The sequence below is a fragment of the Notothenia rossii genome (assembly GCF_949606895.1).
Source record: "Notothenia rossii genome assembly, chromosome: 5".
Lineage (NCBI taxonomy): Eukaryota > Metazoa > Chordata > Actinopteri > Perciformes > Nototheniidae > Notothenia > Notothenia rossii.
This window is the reverse complement of record NC_136903.1, coordinates 6,409,121-6,429,153: the sequence shown is the minus strand read 5'-3', so window position 1 is coordinate 6,429,153 and position 20,033 is coordinate 6,409,121. Positions and strand designations below refer to the sequence as shown.

General features: G+C 41.3%; 1 long non-coding RNA gene across 2 annotated transcripts; it reads left to right on the top strand.

Moving 5' to 3' along the window:
* Positions 1-3,696: 3,696 nt before the first annotated feature.
* Positions 3,697-19,439, top strand: LOC307041077. 2 transcript variants are annotated; one of them, XR_013808680.1, is made up of 3 exons: positions 3,697-3,896; positions 7,515-7,636; positions 18,443-19,439. It is a non-coding gene; the product is annotated as an uncharacterized lncRNA (long non-coding RNA). The 2 variants fall into 2 exon arrangements; XR_013808681.1 differs by having other exon boundaries at positions 3,697-3,901.
* Positions 19,440-20,033: the final 594 nt, after the last annotated feature.

Here is a 20,033-nt window from a genome sequence, read left to right as displayed (position 1 = left end):
CAACCTGCGGCAAATTCAACCCGGGTACAGGAGTGTGTGAACGTCGTCTCTGACCTGTATAAATCATATCCTCTGGCATATTTAAAGTATCATCGTGCCATAATGAAATATTCAAATGCAGCCTGCTTCTAGCGCGAGGGAGCAGGTAAGTCTGTAATGATGACATAAGGGCCTGGGAGGAATAAATGGGATTCATAGGAAATGAATCAGAGTCTCCAGGAGTCTAGGTGTGACAGATGAGGCCAGAAAGTGGGTCAGAACCACAGGTAGGTTGGTTGGCTGCACAATTGGGTCGAGACACAACGCCCCGGGCATGGAGGGAGACTCCGTGCTCTGCAAAAAAAAGCGCTTTCTACACAGTTTCCCTTCAAAATCATAATTTTCTTCTTTTAAATCAGAAGAAGAATGAAAACACAGTGACACTGCATCTTTAAAAAAGTTTTACGTTTTTTTGAGTTCTTAAATGTCCCCTATTATACTGTTTTTCATCAATGTATTATAGGTCTCAGATATATGCGGAACATGTCTCTGATTGGCTGAAACACCAAACAGATCATTGCAGCATTACCCATAATCCCCTCTGTTTCAGCCCTGTTTCCAAAGTGCTGATTCTCTGTCTGTTACTTTAGATGAAAAATAAGGAGCCCCTCCCCACGCCCCTCTGAGACAGATTTGGTTACAAAGAACTCAATGGTGCTCTAGGAGGAGATTCAGATGATAAGGGGGGGGGGGGGGGTACCTTGGTTGCTGATTGGCTAATGGTTACACAAGACAAAACATCGTTATGACATCATAAAGTGGTCAAAATCTGATCAGCTCATTTTCAGACAGGTTTTTATAGAAATGGATCAGGACAAAAAGAGAGAGAATCTTTGTTCCTGAAACTTTCAGAGTCTCTTTCCACAGAGGGGACACATGTTGATGTAGAAGAGACATGGAGAAGAGGGAACACATGTTGATGTAGAAGAGACATGAAGAAGAGGGGACACATGTTGATGTAGAAGAGACATGAAGAAGAGGGGACACATGTTGATGAAGAAGAGACATGAAGAAGAGGGGACACATGTTGATGTAGAAGAGACATGAAGAAGAGGGGACACATGTTGATGTAGAAGAGACATGAAGAAGAGGGGACACATGTTGATGAAGAAGAGACATGAAGAAGAGGGGACACATGTTGATGTAGAAGAGACATGAAGAAGAGGGGACACATGTTGATGTAGAAGAGACATGAAGAAGAGGGGACACATGTTGATGAAGAAGAGACATGAAGAAGCGGGGACACATGTTGATGTAGAAGAGACATGAAGAAGAGGGGACACATGTTGATGTAGAAGAGACATGAAGAAGAGGGGACACATGTTGATGTAGAAGAGACATGAAGAAGAGGGGACACATGTTGATGAAGAAGAGACATGAAGAAGCGGGGACACATGTTGATGTAGAAGAGACATGGAGAAGAGGGGACACATGTTGATGTAGAAGAGACATGGATAAGAGGGGACACATGTTGATGTAGAAGAGACATGGAGAAGAGGGGACACATGTTGATGTAGAAGAGACATGAAAAAGAGAGGACACATGTTGATGTAGAAGAGACATGAAGAAGAGGGGACACATGTTGATGTAGAAGAGACATGAAAAAGAGAGGACACATGTTGATGTAGAAGAGACATGAAGAAGAGGGGACACATGTTGATGTAGAAGAGACATGAAGAAGAGGGGACACATGTTGATGTAGAAGAGACATGGAGAAGAGGGGACACATGTTGATGTAGAAGAGACATGGAGAAGAGGGGACACATGTTGATGTAGAAGAGACATGGAGAAGAGGGGACACATGTTGATGTAGAAGAGACATGAAGAAGAGGGGACACATGTTGATGTAGAAGAGACATGAAAAAGAGAGGACACATGTTGATGTAGAAGAGACATGAAGAAGAGGGGACACATGTTGATGTAGAAGAGACATGAAGAAGAGGGGACACATGTTGATGTTGAAGAGACATGAAGAAGAGGGGACACATGTTGATGTAGAAGAGACATGGAGAAGAGGGGACACATGTTGATGTAGAAGAGACATGAAGAAGAGGGGACACATGTTGATGTAGAGGAGACATGAAGAAGAGGGGACACATGTTGATGTAGAGGAGACATGAAGAAGAGTAAAAAAAAAGTAGAAAGTTATTCGCGCATCATCATTTATTTCTTCTAAATCAGAGAAAGAGTGAACATACGGTAACACTGCATCTTTAAAAACTTTATTTTTATTTTAAGTTTTTTGGAGCTCTTAAACCTGTGCTTGAATAGAGGCAGACGGCGAGGAAAGAATACCTGGCAGCAGAAAGTGGTTTCACTAAGATAAACCAATAAGTGGTTCATGCATTAAACATGAACTGCTCAGTTAGGATGTGCCGTCCCTGAGAGTTAAGGCTTTGAAAGGAACTCATTCCTATTTTAATCACAGTGGAGGTTCAATTAATCACTGCACGGTTTAGGGGTGAATTTGATGAATATTCAGTTGCCAAGTAAAACGACTTCTGACCCCGGCAACTCTCACTGGTTTTAATCATATTCCTGCACATTGCGCTTCATCCTCCGGAGGTAATCTCTGAGGAGCGGCGTCATACAACTCAAGGTTGCTTTTCTGTATTTGTGAGACATGTTTCATGGGATGAAAACATCTGGAAATAGAAATGTGACAGCTCTATTTTTAGAAATAGTGAAACAAAGAGGCATGAAAGCAGAATGAAGGAACTTGGCAGCGTTCTGTATATTCCTCCTCTACTCTGTGTGGCCTGAGGACCCTGGAGGCTTCAGGAGAAACAATATCAGAGTCTCTAACAGACAAATGGCTCTTTATCCAGCTGCCGACTGTGATGTGTGCTTTATGAGGTTCGTTAAAATAGCTGACATTAAATTATCTAGTAGTACCAATGATATACTTGCCACTTTTTTGGGGAGAGATGCATAAATAAAGGCATTTTGCAACCAAATCCATAACAAAACATTTTCCTTACCGTAAGTAACTTGTGAACAATAACTTAGTGAGTACAGTGGTGCAGTGAGGACATATTTGTATAAGCCGACCTGAAAATAAACATTGCGAACAGTCCCTCGTTAAAAAGTAATAGGATTTCCTCATTGAATTTTGATAAATTGCAGAAAATCCGTTTTTTAGGCACCACTTTATACTATTCAATTTTGGCTTTGATTTTAAAATAGAATATTACTTTGTGCTTTAAATTCGATTTAATTAAATGTGATTGTTTATGAAACCCCTCAGTTCCGACAAGGTTTCGTCAAAGGTTATCAAACTTCTTTATTTGTTCAGTCCTCAAAATATGTGTCGTTTTAACCTAAAATCAAATGCCCAGAGAGCGAAGAGTGAGGCAACAAATGTACAAAAAAACATAGAATCATCCTTTTAAAGACCTCTAAAGTGCACCCATCATGCTATTTTAAGGAATATATTATGGGTGTCAGATAGGGGTGTAACGGGATCCGTATTCATCCCGTACCGTCACGGTTCGGCACATGCAGTCACACGACGAATATGTCTTTTTTTTACGAGTGTGAAAAAAGTCTGTCATTCAGGGCAGTATCCATTACACTATTTATAATCCAGGGGGCGGTATTGTGCATAAAAGCTGGTATCCAGCCGCCCTTAAACAACAAATGAAGAACAAGAAGAAACACAACAACAAAACGAACAAAATACAAGAAGAAGAAAAGTTAGTATGGCGATCTCAGATAACACACAGGCGCTAGAAGACCCACCTGCTTCTTTCAAATCAGCTGTGTGGGAACATTTCGGGTTCCCTGTGGACTACAATAACGATGGAGTGCGAGTGGTGGATCGGACGAGGACGGTGTGTCGGCGTTGTTCGATAGCGGTGCGGTATGCTAATAGCAACACACGCCAAACAATGCTAAATCATATCAGAAAGCATCACCCAGATTTGCCAATCACTGGAGCCCGGCAAAAGACAACAGCAGTTCAACAGCTTATCAAGAGCTTATCCCCGCTGTTTTTAATAAACCAATAGACATGAAAGCCGTGAGACCAAAATTAATAACGGAAGCTTTTGGCATATGTTTTTCAACGACTTTGCGCTCTTGAAACACTTTATTATTTATGATGTAATATTTTCAAGACATTCTATTTAGTTTTACAGCTTGATGAAACCTTTTTGTTTGACATCAGCCATTGTAGATAATAGGCCATCTGAGTGTGTGTGGTTTGTTTTTAACTGTTTAATACAGATAATTATTCAAAATGTCAGAGTTCCTTATTTTTAAACTGAAATTTGCACTACTGTTCAAAAATAAATAACAACCTGGAATTATGCATTTGGGACTTTTTTTTGCTTTTTCTTGTTGTACCGAACCCGTACCGAACCGTGACTTCTGTGAACCGTTACACCCCTAGTCTCAGATATATAAAAACATGTCTATGATGTGTTTTTCTCAAAATACAAACAGATCATGCATTTTAGAAATCCCTCATATCCCTCTATTTCCAAACGCGGATCTTGGGTCCTTAGCTTTTAAAAAAAAAAGAAAAAGAAGAGGAGGCGGAGCTAATGCCTAATCAGAATTGTACCAGAGATAAAGTAAAATTCTGCTGTGATAAAACGCCATCCTGTTCTAAACCACATCAAGGATTATTTCTGAAACAGTATGGAGCTCAAATGCTTTTTCTCTTGCGGTTTTATCACAAGGTGAGTTCCTTTTTTTTATTTCCTGCTCTTTAAACACGTGCTCTCCAGTACAGGTTAGCTCTGAGTGTTAGCGAGGCATTGCTAATGTAAACAAAGACGAGATTACGTCCAAAACACGTCAGGCATTATTTCCGATAGCAACTCTCTGTGGGCCCGCCGCTGATTTGACGTCATATCGGCTGCAAATCTGTATCCGCTCGTTGTTCCCCCGTTTTTAGACGTTTGGGTACGGAGGAAAAGAGAAAAGGTTTTATTTTCTGCGTGAGTTCCTCGACGCACTGGGGACACATATTTATGTATAAAAGATATCATAAAAAGGGCATTTTGCATGATAGGTCCCCTTTAATGATGGTAAGCATGGGTCCTATTTACAAGTACAGTGAGTAGCATTTTAAACGTCACCCCCTGGACCAGGTCCCTACAACATTAAAAAACAATACTGAAGGGCATTTACGTGAAAGTGTGACCTGAACACTCCAGCTTAGTTCATTTCACTTCAACCTATTTCTTAAAGCATCTGTGTATTGACGATTATGTCTCTTAAAGATTACATTTCAACAACTTCATTACCACCATTTCCATTACAAATGATGGAGGAACAAGATTGAGACGCTGAAAATGTCCAATATAATCAGGCAGCAGCACAAAGCAAAGCTGCAGCTCAAAGAGAGACTTTCAATAATGGCAGAATAGAATAAAAGTACACAGGATTAAACTGTTTTTATCTTATTGGCAGGGAAATTAAAAGCCAAATAGCTAGTCACATGTCAGTGCCCTCCTCAAACAAACGGACATGGATCTGCCCTGTTATGGATGAATAAGGGTCGGACTAATCTTCTTACACGCGCTATCGCCCCCGCTGATTAACCAGGGATTAAAAATGCTCCGGGTCCTGCGCGAGAACATTTTAGTGGGTCGCTTTTTTAAGAGCAGAGCCGAGTATCTCCAGACAGCAATTTAGCGCTTTAGCTCCCCTGGCCACACTGGAAACGATGGAGCCGAGCTGCAGGATGCTGAAACATTAAAGCAGGATCCTCAGAGTGTCTCGCTGCCTGCCAGAGACCCTGAAATGCAGATGAGTCCATATGGTGGCTGCTGAGGAGATGTGAGGAATCCTCAACCCGGACAGGATGGGAGGCTGGAGGAGAGAAGAAGAGAGTGGAACTAACACAGAGACATTCACTCTGCAGGACTTCATGCTCAGCTCCAAATTCCCACTCATATCTGAATCCTTTCTGTGACTGTCCATTTCTATTCCGGGATGCAAACCACAGCCGAGACCAATACGAGCTGACAGCTATGCTGAAAAGGTTTAGAGGGACAATAATGAAGGATGTCATGTTTGTTTTTGGACCTTACACTTCTTACTGCTTATTTCAAGCCCATGGTTTGGTTTCGGTGTGTACTCTTGAGGTTTGGTTCGATAGAGGCACCTCCACTCAAAGCTTTCTCCGTCACTAGGGTTACCAACATATTTCACCTGAAAAAAAATATTTTTATACTCGGGTTGTTCTTCCAAGTTCTGATTAGTAAGGGTTTTATCACAGTCCGATTCAAAACATATTTAATAGGGATGTCCCGATCACCTTTTTTGCTCCCGATCCGATTCCGATCATTTGATTTTGACAATCTGCCGATACCGATTTTTCCCGATTCGATCTTTATGCAATGCATTAAGAGAAAAAAAAAGGTAACAGATGACGGCTGGTCATCCAACGCGATGAATTCAGCTATCTTGGCTGTTATTTTTTTGGCCTTTTCACTGTTCTGGGGCAGTTTCTCTTTCCTTTTAAAAGTCTCCGCCTTGCAAACATTGCATCTGGCTGTTACACTGCCTTCACTTTCAATGTTATAATACTTCCAAACTCCTGACATTTTCTCTGTCCCGATTCCCGAGTCACCAGCTGAACGTAGCCTCTCGTTAGCTTACTGCTACAATTAGACACTGCGTCCTTCCCACTCTTTTGCCAGATTTGAGAGAAATAAGCAACCAGGTCTATGAAAACAAGCCCAAAAGAAGCAACACATACATGATGTTGTGTGATTTGAAACCAAAACTAAGGCCTCAGGATGACTTTAAGACTTGAACATGGTCATTTTTGTTTTGTAACATTAAATAAAAATAATAAAAATATTTTATAAAAAAAAAAAAAATCCCGATCTCCGATTTTTTTCTCCCGATTCCGATCATTTGAAAATCACGTGATCGGCTCCGATCCCCGAATATTTACATTACATTACATTGCATTTAGCTGACGCTTTTATCCAAAGCGACTTACAATAAGTCCATTCGACCAGGAAGATACAAACTTGAAGGAAACAGAATCATATAAGTACATCAGGTTTCATAGAGCTAAAACATTTCAAGAGCTACTCAACTGGCTTTAGATAAGCCAGTCCTTTATTAGTATGTAAGTGCTTTGTTAGTAATTCAATAATTAATTAATAAGTAAGTGGAGTCGAAAGAGTTTTCAGCCTCCCCCGGAAGATGTGTAAGCTTTCTGCTGTCCTGATTTCAATGGGGAGCTCATTCCACCATTTTGGAGCCAGGATAGCAAACCCACGTGTTTTTGCAGATGGGAACATATCAATGGATATTATAAAAACTCTATATAAAGATCTAAGCCTATTTATAATTTATAGAAAATCAATATTAAAGGGGACACATGATGCTTATTTTGAAGTTAATCTTTGTATTTCTACTGAGACATGTCTACATGCTTTAATTTTCAATATGCCATTTATTTTTCTCTTTGTCCGCACCTCTTTTCACCCTCTGTCTGAAACCAGAGCCCAGTCTGCTCTGATTGGAAAACCTGGCCCGCTCTGTTGTGATTGGTCAACCACTCAGAGATGTCCCGCCCCTTCGCCCCTATCACGTACAATGTGTTGGGGTGATAGCCAATAGAAATGTGAGTGTTACATTGTGATGTCAGTATGTTCCAGAAGTAAACAAAGGAGCCTTAGCAGACCATTTACATGCACAAAAAACTATATGCAGGACAGGGAAAACTCCAAAGGGCATAACAAGGCCTCTTTCAGATCTAACCCTAATTCAAACCATTATGTCTCTAAATCCCTAGATGATGTTCAAATCCTTCAAAGCCAACTTTGTCTAAATCATTTACTTTTACATGATACGGCAAATACTGTTTATAAGTATTTGGTTCTTGATTTGGGACTAGATTGTGGTTATGATGTTTAAAATGATGCAACATTTCACATCTGAAAACACATTTTAACTTGAGTGTGTGAGAAACTTCAGCCACTGTTTCGTAAAGATAATTTCTTTATTGAGTGTTTTTTCATTGGATTAGATGTTCATGTGATTGAGAGTCTGGTTTGGCCGTTGCAGGACTGCATGATGTCTATCAGACGGGACGGAGAAGTGATTTAAAATTACATCTAACAACATTTAAGTAGGATCTGTCACTGAATTGGCGATGATAGCTGTTATTGGACGTTAAACACATCAGAATAGTCCAAAACAAACATATGTTTTACTAATAGTGTACTTAAAAAACCTTATTCCACTGCAAATAAAAACCTGGATTGCAACAGCTTTAATGTGAGTGTCAGAAAGAGTCAGTGGCAGAACTTTGTCTTTTAAGCCTCAGTAAGGCAGAAGCCTGTCGAGAAGAAAGTTCTCCGTCCCCTGGAAACTGTGACGTGTGCGCTCCAATCGCTGCTGTTAAACACTACTGGCAGAAGTGTTGGTTTGTGTTTGTGTGTCTGTTTGTGTTAGCATCCCTGTGTGTGTGTGTGTGTGTGTGTGTGTGTGTGTGTGTGTGTGTGTGTGTGTGTGTGTGTGTGTGTGTGTGTGTGTGTGTGTGTGTGTGTGTGTGTGTGTGTGTGTGTGTGTGTGTGTGTGTGTGTGTGTGTGTGTGTGTGTGTGTGTGTGTGTGTGTGTGTGTGTGTGTGTGTGTGTGTGTGTGTGTGTGTGTGTGTGTGTGGTTATCGACATGTGAATGTTACCTTCCTGTTGGTGTGTGTGTGTGTGTGTGTGTGTGTGTGCTCATGCAGTTATCGACATGTGAATGTTACCTTCGTGTGTGTGTGTGTGTGTGTGTGTGTGTGTGTGTGTGTGTGTGTGTGTGTGTGTGTGTGTGTGTGTGTGTGTGTGTGTGTGTGTGTGTGTGTGTGTGTGTGTGTGTGTGTGTGTGTGTGTGTGTGTGTGTGTGTGTGTGTGTGTGTGTGTGTGTGTGTGTGTGTGTGTGTGTGCGCGTGCTCATGCAGTTATCGACATGTGAATGTTACCTTCGTGTGTGTGTGTGCTCATGCAGTTATCGACATGTGAATGTTACGTGTGTGTGTGTGTGTGTGTGTGTGTGTGTGTGTGTGTGTGTGTGTGTGTGTGTGTGTGTGTGTGTGTGTGTGTGTGTGTGTGTGTGTGTGTGTGTGTGTGTGTGTGTGTGTGTGTGTGTGTGTGTGTGTGTGTGTGTGTGTGTGTGTGTGTGTGTGTGTGTGTGTGTGTGTGTGTGTGTGTGTGTGTGTGTGTGTGTGTGTGTGTGTGTGTGTGTGTGCGTGCGTGCGTGCGTGCGTGCGTGCGTGCGTACATGCATGTCTGTGTAGGTGATGGAGAGTGTACTCCAGCAGGAAGGCAGAGGGAAATGCATCACTCTAAATAACAGTGCTTAGAGTTGGCAGCGAGGGAGGGAAGGGTTTGCCGAGCCTTGGGGGGATAGCACTCGGACAAAATGCATCACAAGTTATTTTCAAAGAATCCGCAGACAGCAACCTTTTTCTCATGTAAAGACGGTAATGAATCAGAGCCGAGATAGATGTCAGAGAAAGCCACTTCCCCTTCGCCCTGCTCTCCAGCCCAGCAGGTGGTCTCCAGCTTGTGCTTGTTTTGTCTCTGGCCCTCGCTCCAGCATGAGTCATTGCCCTTAACATGAAGAGCAAGACAGATGAAGCGAGCGCGCATACATACGAGCACACACTAACAAACACACATCCACCGGCCTCCAGATGAGGAACATGGCCTCCTCGGAGCACAGCTGCTCCCGGAGGCTTTCTGCAAGCCGCTCCTCCTCTGCAGCCCCTGTGCCGCTCAATTTCAGGAACAGAGGGATGAATAAATAGAAGATCAATTGGGCCTCTTGGTGTGAGGATGCAGGGATATTTCCCCAATTACGGCAAATGTTGCTCCTACTCAGTGGTGCAGATCAGCCCTTTGCCGAGCCACCTGACATTCAGCACAGAGCATTTCATGTTGCCAAGGCTGGGCTGGGGTTCAATAGCGTTTTGTTAAATCTAAAGGCCCGGACACACCAAGCTGACACCAAAGAACTGACACAGACGGACCCCCGACTGTTGTGTCGCCTCGTGTCTCCTGAGTCTTGGCCATGTGTCGCCCTGGAACACACCGCAAAGACTTCAGCCGACGGCCAAGAATCACGTACGAACTGCGCATGCCTGAGTGGCAATAACTCTTCTTACCAGCAGGCGGCGGTAGTGAGTATTCGTCATTCAAAAGAGGCAACAACCGGAAGACAGACTGCGTGAAATAAACAAACAACAAATAGCGTGTGCCTTCCATTTTCACTCTACAGCGAGAAGCTCATGGGGCTTTCCCGAACCTGTGTCGAGAGCTGGAGTTAAATGAGATCTCAGATTTGCCTTCTTAATAGTTTGTTTGGGCCCCTCACTTCCGTTTCGCTTCTCATGCACTGATTCGCGAGCTGAACAGCCAATCAGAGTGATTTATTTTGCCGACAGCCTTTGGCCGACTGCCCACCGATTTTCGGCCGAAGGGGTATAAATAGTGGATTGTCCTATGGGTAGGGGCTTAACATGTATAAAACCCTGGCTACAAGTGTTTTGGTGGAGTCTGACTGTGGCTGTAGAGCAGAGAGGTACCAGTTATATGTCCTCGACCTGGATGTATATATGAGGTTTTTGTTTTTCTTCCTGTAAAATCCTTGTTACTTCGTGTTTTTTCAGCATGTTGGCTGTCAATAAAAGCACCTAAGGATACATTTTTTGTGACTCTAGCCATCTTATTTAGTTTTTTAAACTGCAGCGTGAAATGTTTTTGAAAATGTGGCAAGTTTGCACCTGTTGGTCTCCGTACCTCTCAATGTCTTAACCCTTAGATGCCCGAGTGACTGGACCCTACACTCTTCCATAAGTGGGTCAAAAAGAACCCGTATCAGAATAATGTGTTTTTAAGCCATTTCTGTCATTTTGGTTAAGAAAAATCACTTGTATAATATTAAGTACAATATTTTGGTTCACACTAGAAATATTTAATTTTTCACTATTTATAATTTTAGACAGTTTTTTTAAATTTTGAAAAAAAACGTTTTCCCACAAGATTACATTTTCGACCCACTTATGGAAGCTTGGGGTAGAAATACAAAAACTACAATTTCTTAAAATTTAAATAAAAAATTTGAATGGCATGATATCCAAAACATGTTTTTTGAGGAATAGCTGGAATATGAAATGATAAAAAAAATGTAATTACAAAGTTATTTCAAGAAAACCACCTCACCGGGTCAAAAAAGACCCACTTATGCATCTAAGGGTTAACATTATATTTCATTTCAGTGCAAAATATGTACATTTCTGTAGTCCTGACGTTAGAGATACCTTTTTTTCACCAATATGTAAAAAGTAAAAATGAATGTCCAAAGATTCATACCAAAGATTAATGGTTGAAAAATGTGTCCAAACTAAAATGGGGCAAACATTTTATGAATATTAATGGTAAATGTGTGCATACAATACAGTATGTTGGGAAGGTGTGTTTGCAGTGAGCTGCATCTGAACAATATTAAAGTTGTGTCTTAGAAATCTCTGTCCCTGGGCTAACGGATCAGTTTGAATAACTCACTCTAAATTGGCCCTGACAAACAACGTCTCTTGAGACTTGATTGAGTGAATAAATTTAAAAAAAGATACCTCTCCACATATTTTTTAGGGACTCTGAAGTTTCCTTGGGAAGAGCAAACTTTGAAATTCAAATGTGCCATGGTGGCTGTGTAGCACTGCAGTGTGAGAACAATCTCTGAGCACAGGCAGAGACTAGACAGCAGCTTCCTTCTTCAAACGCTGCCAAAATAATTGAAAGGAGTCCCTCTGAGGGCAGATCATCAAATGTTTGTTTTTTACATGATCTGCAAACGTCGCCAGCCTTAAAGTGGCCTTGACAGCAGCGGGGAGAACACTCCTGTTTTTCCATCTGTGTTGCAAAAGGCAGTTCAAAAAGTTGCTGAAATACGGCGAATAGCGCACGCCGTGCAGTTGCTTAAAATGGTCCCGGGGCACTTCTCTTCAACCGCTCCCAGCTGAGAAAAAATGCACGAATTCCTGGCCTAATTTCAGGTGGAGTATACAGCAAACGGGCCGATTTCTGTTTGTTAACCAGCCCAAATATTCCCCTTCTCCACAAGTGCTCTACAGCTTGGCAGCATGTGTTTCAACTTCAGCATTACGGCTGTTTTTAAGCATCCATTGAAGACGCCCATCAAGTCTAAATACTTGTAATAAAGGCTGTTTCTTCCACTGACTTCGGGAAATTCAGGTGTAATTGCGTTTCTTTGTGCTGAAGTGTTTTTAAGTCCACTGGGCTCGCTGAACAATGCAGTCATCGAGTTAACATTACACTTTATAAGAGAATCTTTCTATAAATGTTCTCCACTGAGGTCTGATGCTTAGAAGTGGGCATTTAACTCCGTGCCATTTCAAATTCAATATGAACCATGTGACTAATAAGCCTCGTTCCCCTTGTCATGCTGGGATGGAGATATAAAAAAAATGACTCATAACTGTGTCAATAATGTCTAAATCTCAATGACGGCTACACAAATCCTCACTTATACATGCACGTCAAACGCACTGTCGAATTAGTATTACATTTTCTCTCGAATTACTTGAATTCAAATGGAATGAATATCATTAGTTGCATGTCCAATCATTTATGTCAAAAGCTGACACACATTCACACGATAAAATACCAACCTATACCTGCATGGATATAACAATGGAGATTAATGGGCTTTAATGTATGGCTCATAGCAATTAGAAATTGCATAGTAAAAACTTAACAGCAATAGGTCTTTCCCATGTCGTGTGGATTATCCAGCGTGATAGAAACAGTGTTTATGGAAAGAGATGTCGCAGTTCAATTCAATTTACTTAACTCTATCAGGATAATCCACTCCGCCTCGACACTGCTTTCCAGAGTACACATATTAAAAACAAGCAATAAAACATATCAAATAATAACAACCAAGCGTCTGCACAGTCTGTCACTCAGGGTAGGATTTCCGTTTACATTTAAAAGCCAATAAACTATATTGTTCCATATAGTGAATCCATAATGCTAAAAGCTGCTCTTGAATGCAGCTTTACGGGGGATGTTGTCGTAAACTGTATGTCTTTGCTGCTGACCTTGTGTGTACATTCCCTAGAGATTTACAACATTATTTACCTTACATCTGGGTCTTCAAAGTTTGCCAATAGCCGCGTTCACAACGCATACTTTGCAGTACTTAGTGCCCCGGCACTTATTACCCCAGGACACTAAGAACCAATCGCGTTCACACCGGAGTACTTTTCCCTGAGGGAAGATTACGCAAATGAGCCGCTAACGTCACTTCATCTTCTTCTGCTTTGGGTTTACTGGCAGGCCACAAACAACTTCACGGCGTATACTGCCACCCCGAGTCCCTGGCCGGAAGTCCCCGGAGTTGGGGACTGGCTTCAGTAGAAGCTGCTGGGACTCCCAGCAGCTTCTACTGAAGCCATCCGAGTAAATCGCCAGAACGCCGACACCTCCTCATCTCCACCGCTCCCATGTTTTTTGTGTTGCCATAAGTTAGTCTCTCTCCGTTGGTGCGCGGGGCTAATGCTAATGCTAATAATGCTAATGCCACAAATACAATGGCGGCTTCATAAAACTTTTCAGAGTTTCAGGGCGTGGTTTGCAATTCGCCCAGCAAATCAGAACTGGGGCAATTTTTCTTCCCAGGATAGTACCACCTCTCTAGCAGGGGGTAAAAGTTCCCGGCACTAAGTACTGTTTTTGGTGTGAACGCAAAATAAGGGGTACTAACGGAACTAAAGGGGAAAAGTACTCCGGTGTGAACGCGGCTATTGCTAGCTGCTAAACAAGCTATTTAGTTTCTCGATGATTGGATACAATTTAATGCCATGTATAGGTTTGAAAGAAGAGATATGAAACACAAATTTGTTGGCAATAATTACCATTCTGTTTCCTACTAACAATCCTAAATCAAAGTATGTTGACACAGTAACTGATGACTAATAAGTCTGTCGAACAATTCTTTGATTTTGCGGAGAGGACTAAAGCCAGATTTACACAAGTGAAATGTGCTGTATTTGGATGATCCCTCCAAACCAAAACTCCTTGTCACGCCAATTTACTCTTTATGACACCGGCAAGCAAATCAACTCGTGAAATGTCTTGACGTACTCGGTCACTTCTGTCAACAAAGCTTGGTTAGATTCAGGAAAAGATTGTGGTTTGAGTTAGCTAGTGGATCGCCAGAGCTGTTAGATTAACATTAACATGCTTATTGTAGTTCTAAGTGTAATGCCATCACCATCCTTGATGGAGCATATGTGTGGGCAGGAAAGGAGTGAGCAGAGAGTAGAGTAGTTGTCGATTCTTGTTCTGTTTTCTGTGACTATCTGCCTCACCCTGTCAGACTTTCAGTTGCGCGTGCTACTAAAGAGACGTGTTACCATGGAAACCAAACAATGGTGAAGCTGTATTAAGGTCCGAGTGGAAACAGTCCTGAGTAAATCTGATTTTGTCAGAAATCGGGAGAAATGCGGGAGAAATATGACCCCGGGAGGAAACCGGGAGAGGGCAATGAAATCGGGAGTCTCCCGCGAAAATCGGAAGGGTTGACAAGTATGACTACCGCCGCCTGCTGGTAAGGAGAGTTATTGCCACTCACGCATGCGCAGTTCGTACGTGCTACTTTGCCGTCGGCTGAAGTCTTTGCGGTGTGTTTAAGTGCCTCTGTCGGCCAAGACGCAGGAGACGTGAGGCGACACAACAGTCGGGTCAGTCGGGACGTGTTCTCTGGTGTCAGTTTGGTGTCAGATTGGTGTGTAGGGGCCTTTAAGCAGACTGTTTTGCTCTTTGTACTACCTCCCCCGTTTCCTGGAGCACTTGATCCAAAGGGTTTGTCTTACATTGGAGTCACATGAAAGTTTGGTGCTTCTTATCTCATTCAGTCGTCAAAGAGTCCATTGTGATGAAATGTCAATAGTTTGACGTTCTGGGAATATAATAAGGCCTGGAGATCAGACAAAGTGCAGTATGGGGTCTTTTCCAACTCTGCAAACATGCCACATTCCAGGAAGGTTTGCTTATTTCAACCATATACTGTTATTACACGACTACGTGGTGGCTTTTAACTGGCACTTTTCATCCAATTCTGTTAATGCTGTTGACATGCCTTAGCAATTGGGGGTTAAGTATCTTGCCCAAGGACAAACCACTGGAGATCTGATTGGTAGACGCTCATTAAACCCAGCAGACCATTATTCCAATGCTCTTCAACTATACGTCTGATGCGTAATATAAAAGCCCATTAGTCAGGGTTCATGATGCTCAAAAGAAGTTTCTGTGTATCCGTTTTTTAAAGATTGCAACCACAAGGGATAGGATTTATGTGCGTGGTTTTTGGAAGCCACCTAAATCAATGTGGTACTGTAGGAATTGCAGGGAAAATACGATGATATGGATTTAAGACCACTGTCAATGCGGTAAAAATCATTTGTAGAAGTTATCATCGTCTTGGTTGTTGTGTACTTCCTGTCTTTGTGTTTTTCCTGCCTTTGTAGTTGCCCTGATTCTTTCCACCTGTGTGTGATCTCCTTGATGCCCTTGTGTTTCTACCTACCCTCTCAAGCTGTCTCTTGTTGATGTAATTAGTCCTGTCTCTCTATGCCTGTCTGTCTACGTGTTGTTTCTCAGTCTGTTGTCTTTGTTCCTGTCTAGTTCCACAGTTTTTTTGTTCTGCTTTTGGATCCAACTTCCTTCTAAAACTCTGACAGAAGTTCAATTCTAATGGTTCACATAAAAAATCCAAAACCCAGGCAAATAATACCAACATGTTCTCCATGTCCAAGTGGAACTCAGTGATAACATGTTTTATGGTTATTTGATGAGCCAAACCATTCTTTGTTATAGAGTCTCATGCTTTCAATTAGTTTAATCAGTTGATTCGAGGTGACTGTCCGCTGCCCCGGCTATTAATGAGGGAGGTCTGAAGAGCTGCTGAGGCACATCCCGAGGCAGAGCTGTCTGCTTTATCTAAGCTCATGTAGAAAAACCAGAGCACAGACAATGATATAGTGCCGGGGCTTCTATGAAAGGTCACAGCTATTCATATTACAGTGAGAGACCTCCCATAAGAGCATGATACTGTAACACTGAGCAACATGTACTGTTGTTTTTCATCACCTTCTTCTTTCTGTGTATGTGTTCGTGTGTGTGTGTGTGTGTGTGTGTGTGTGTGTGTGTGTGTGTGTGTGTGTTTGTGTGACTATACTATAAACCCAGCTTCAAAATTAGAACAAATTATTACACAGCTTTGTTGTTTTGATTGCCAAGTGAGCTCGTGCTGAGGCGTCTTTTCACAAAAACAGACAAACACTTGGTAATGTTGATTTGGCAACATCTCATTAAAGTAAACAAAGTTAGAAATGCATGAAAAAAATTGGCATTCAAAAGCATCATTATACACTTATCTGAAAAAACAAACAAAACTTTTAGAAAAAATATAGAAATTCATGTGTAAAATATTTATTTTTGATTTTGATTGCTTGACTTTTCTGTCTAGTTTCTCTAAAATGTAGGGTTTTCCATCAATGTGCCAGTCACTAAAGTAAACACACACACACACACACACACACACACACACACACACACACACACACACACACCCCAGACACATTTGCATACACACACAAATGGATAAGGAGTACATGCTCTGCTCTTTGGTGTATAGATATTTTTGGCATTTGATGACCGTGAGCCCCATAGATATAAGAATGTAAAGCCTATAATAGGTGAAATGGAGAAATGGTGAAATTAGTATGGTTGACTTTTTAAAGGTCTACAGCACCTGTGTCAAACTCAAGGCCCGGGGGCCAAATCAGGCCCGTGGTGGATTTAATTTCGGCCCACAGGATAATTTCTAATTATTATTAGATCTGGCCCGCCGGTATATTGCACGCACACCTTCACTCCATCCTGAGGGTCTCCTCAGCTCAGAGCCTGAGCCCAAACATTGATGAACTTGCACCAGAGATGAGATGCCAAGTATCTGAGCTAGCATCACAGAGCAGCACACTGATTTTCAATGTTTCCTTTTGCACTTTCTCTCTCACGACAACAGGGCATGTTTTTTTTTTCTTTGAGGGAAATTGTTTTTTTGAAGCTGTTGTTGGTCTGTGGGAAAATGTAATCATAAGAAATGACTCTGGAAAAGCTGCAGATAGAGCCATAAGAAATGAATGCAACTGATTATTTAATGTTTAATGTTGTTTTTATAGGCAATAATTTAAGCTAAGTTAGTTCCAGGTTTAATATGTGCAATAAATTCATTTCAATAAGTTTTGCAATAAACATTGAACCAGTCCGGCCCTCGACTAGTACCCATTTTTTTATTTTGGCCCACTGTGTATTTGAGTTTGACACCCCTGCTCTACAGTATTCAAACAGAGCAGCAAGGGAAGTGAACGAACAGTCAATGACAGAGAGATCTACTTTGTTTTTTTGGTTTGGTTATGTGCAGGATAATGTGGCTATATATTTGACAGAAAGCCCAACCAAAAACATTGACATTGGAAACTGAACTGTAAGAGATACAATTATATGTTCCCTAGCCAACTCTGAAAACCTGTTATGTTAGAGGTTGACCAGCATTGCTAACTAGAACTTGTGTTATTATGCCTGGAGCTTTTTATTTGTTCTCTTTTTAGCTGCACCAGAGGATAAAGCCTCTGCTGCCACCAGATGTCAATATTCCTGTTCATGGTTCCCAGAAGATGAACCCTACTGTCTTTGGTGATCCTGTTCCTCTAGTGCCACCTAGATAGATGAAGTTTGGTGCCTTTGTGTCCACCTCAGGATGGGTCCTTTGCCTAATGTTTTCAGCAACAACAAACTAAGCCTGCTAGTGGCAAAAACAACCCCTTTTAGTGGGCTTACATGGACAGTGTGCAATTACCTTGAAAGGTTCCGATGTAGCCTGATTAGCATATGCCGTGTAAAGCAGCTTCCCTTAATACTGCACACATGTTATAAACTGTTGTCTCCATTAGTTACAAAAACACAAAAACATTAGAAAATAAAGTTACGCTTCCTCGCTCCAGTCGGTGTTTCATAATTTAGTTGCATTTTGAATGAAAATATAATAATGATTTTAGGAACATTGAATCCAAGCCAATTTTCTATACACTAACCTTGTTGTTAAACTACACCAACAACACATAGTCTTTGTATAACTCGTGAGATTTGGATATCGCTCCTCGGATGGACTTCACAGTTCTTGAAAAAACAAGAAGCAGGACTAGTGGCAAAGACACTTCCCAGTACCCAATCCAAACCATATTATTTTCATGCTGAGAATCCAATTATCTATCCGCTGACGCCGACCTGGCCTGTCTTCCCTGCTACGATGTTTTTTTTTCATTTTTTCTTTCGTGGGTTTTTTCTCCGTCAGGTGTGTGAAACCAACAGGAAGCAGATTTCCCGATGGCCTGCGGTGCGATCTCAACTTTTCAACAATCCTCCTGTTTGTAAACGTGAACCAGACTTTCACTGAACCTCCGCCTCAAACTGGTTAATGATGCGCTCCATGGACAGCCATGGGAAAAATGGAAATACAGACGGTGTAATGGGGAGACCTCCCAAGGACTCCTGGGTACAGAAAGTCACTTGGTGGGAAAACGCCAGAAGCCTTAAGGAACTATTTTCTCAAAGTTGTTCAAGTTTATTTTATTTATTTGTTTTAAAACTGTGCAGCAAAGACAATGCTTCGTAACTGGTGCAATCATTAAACTGTGAAATACTTATATCACTTACAGTATATTACTTTATAAACATTGTTTGTTTTTTTGCAATAATGTGGTTTTTAGCATTTCTATCTTTATTAATACTGGTCAACCACTGTTTATTTTGTAATATACACATACTATGTATATATGTATTGTTGTTATAGTTGTGGTTCAATGTGCACAATTTACTTTTAAGTTTATATACTTTTTTATTTTATTTTATTATTCTAAAATAGACCATTAAACCTGAATAAAATGCCCCAGATATAAAAATCTAGGATCAAAAAGTAATATGATTCTGATTTGATACATTCATCGTAAACATGTTTTTTATCCGGTATTGTTAATGTGTTTACAAATAAATGAAAAAAGTAAAAGATTATTCAATAACATCAACATTTTAACATCATCTAAAAGTAGAAATGCAAAGTTCATATCCAGGTTTTTCATGTTTAACTTAGCAGTCTAATTAAAAAAGGTTCACAAGGTCTTTTATAGGTTGAGCATATTTTCATGATCAGTGAACCATGACAACCTTTTAAAACTCTCAGTGGAAATTCATAAATGCATGGCTGTTCACACGGAAAGAGAGCCCTCCCCCTTCCTACGTTTTAAACAGTTTTCCTCTGAAAGCCTCACAGTGCTGCCTCTGCTCTCTTCAGCTCTACGCCAGTTCAGCCATCCCTGTTTTCTTTCCATTTGAAAAACAGAAAGGTCTCTAAAGATCTTTTTCCCTTTAATTGTTGTTGACAAGAAAGCATTGATGGAGAAGATGGAGAGAGACGAGGCAGCAGCGTCTTTGAAAAGCTGGACCTGTCGATTGGTAGGATGTGATTAGTGTGTGTGAGAGGCGAAGCTTCTTTGAAAAGTTTGACCCATCGATCCGCAGGATTTTGACGGGGGTGTGAGAGTGGCGAAGCGTACTTCTGGGATTCAGATAATGGTGAGACTCAGTTCCTCTGATCCAAAGTTTGAAAGCTGCTTGTGCATTTTGGTTGCAGTTTCAAGCTGGGAGCACTATCAGCTCAGTGCAGACACCTGCATGGTAACACACACACGCCTGCTGGCTTTGATGCACACACTTTGTACACACACACACACACACACTTTGTACACACACACACATTTTGCTACAAACAGAATAATGTTTACCTCAAATGATGCAGTTCTGGTGAACTCTGTAAACATTTCATTTGCCTCATTCAAAGACATGCCTTAGCTTCAAAGGCGGGCTAAAGGTATGTTACTCTGCAAAAA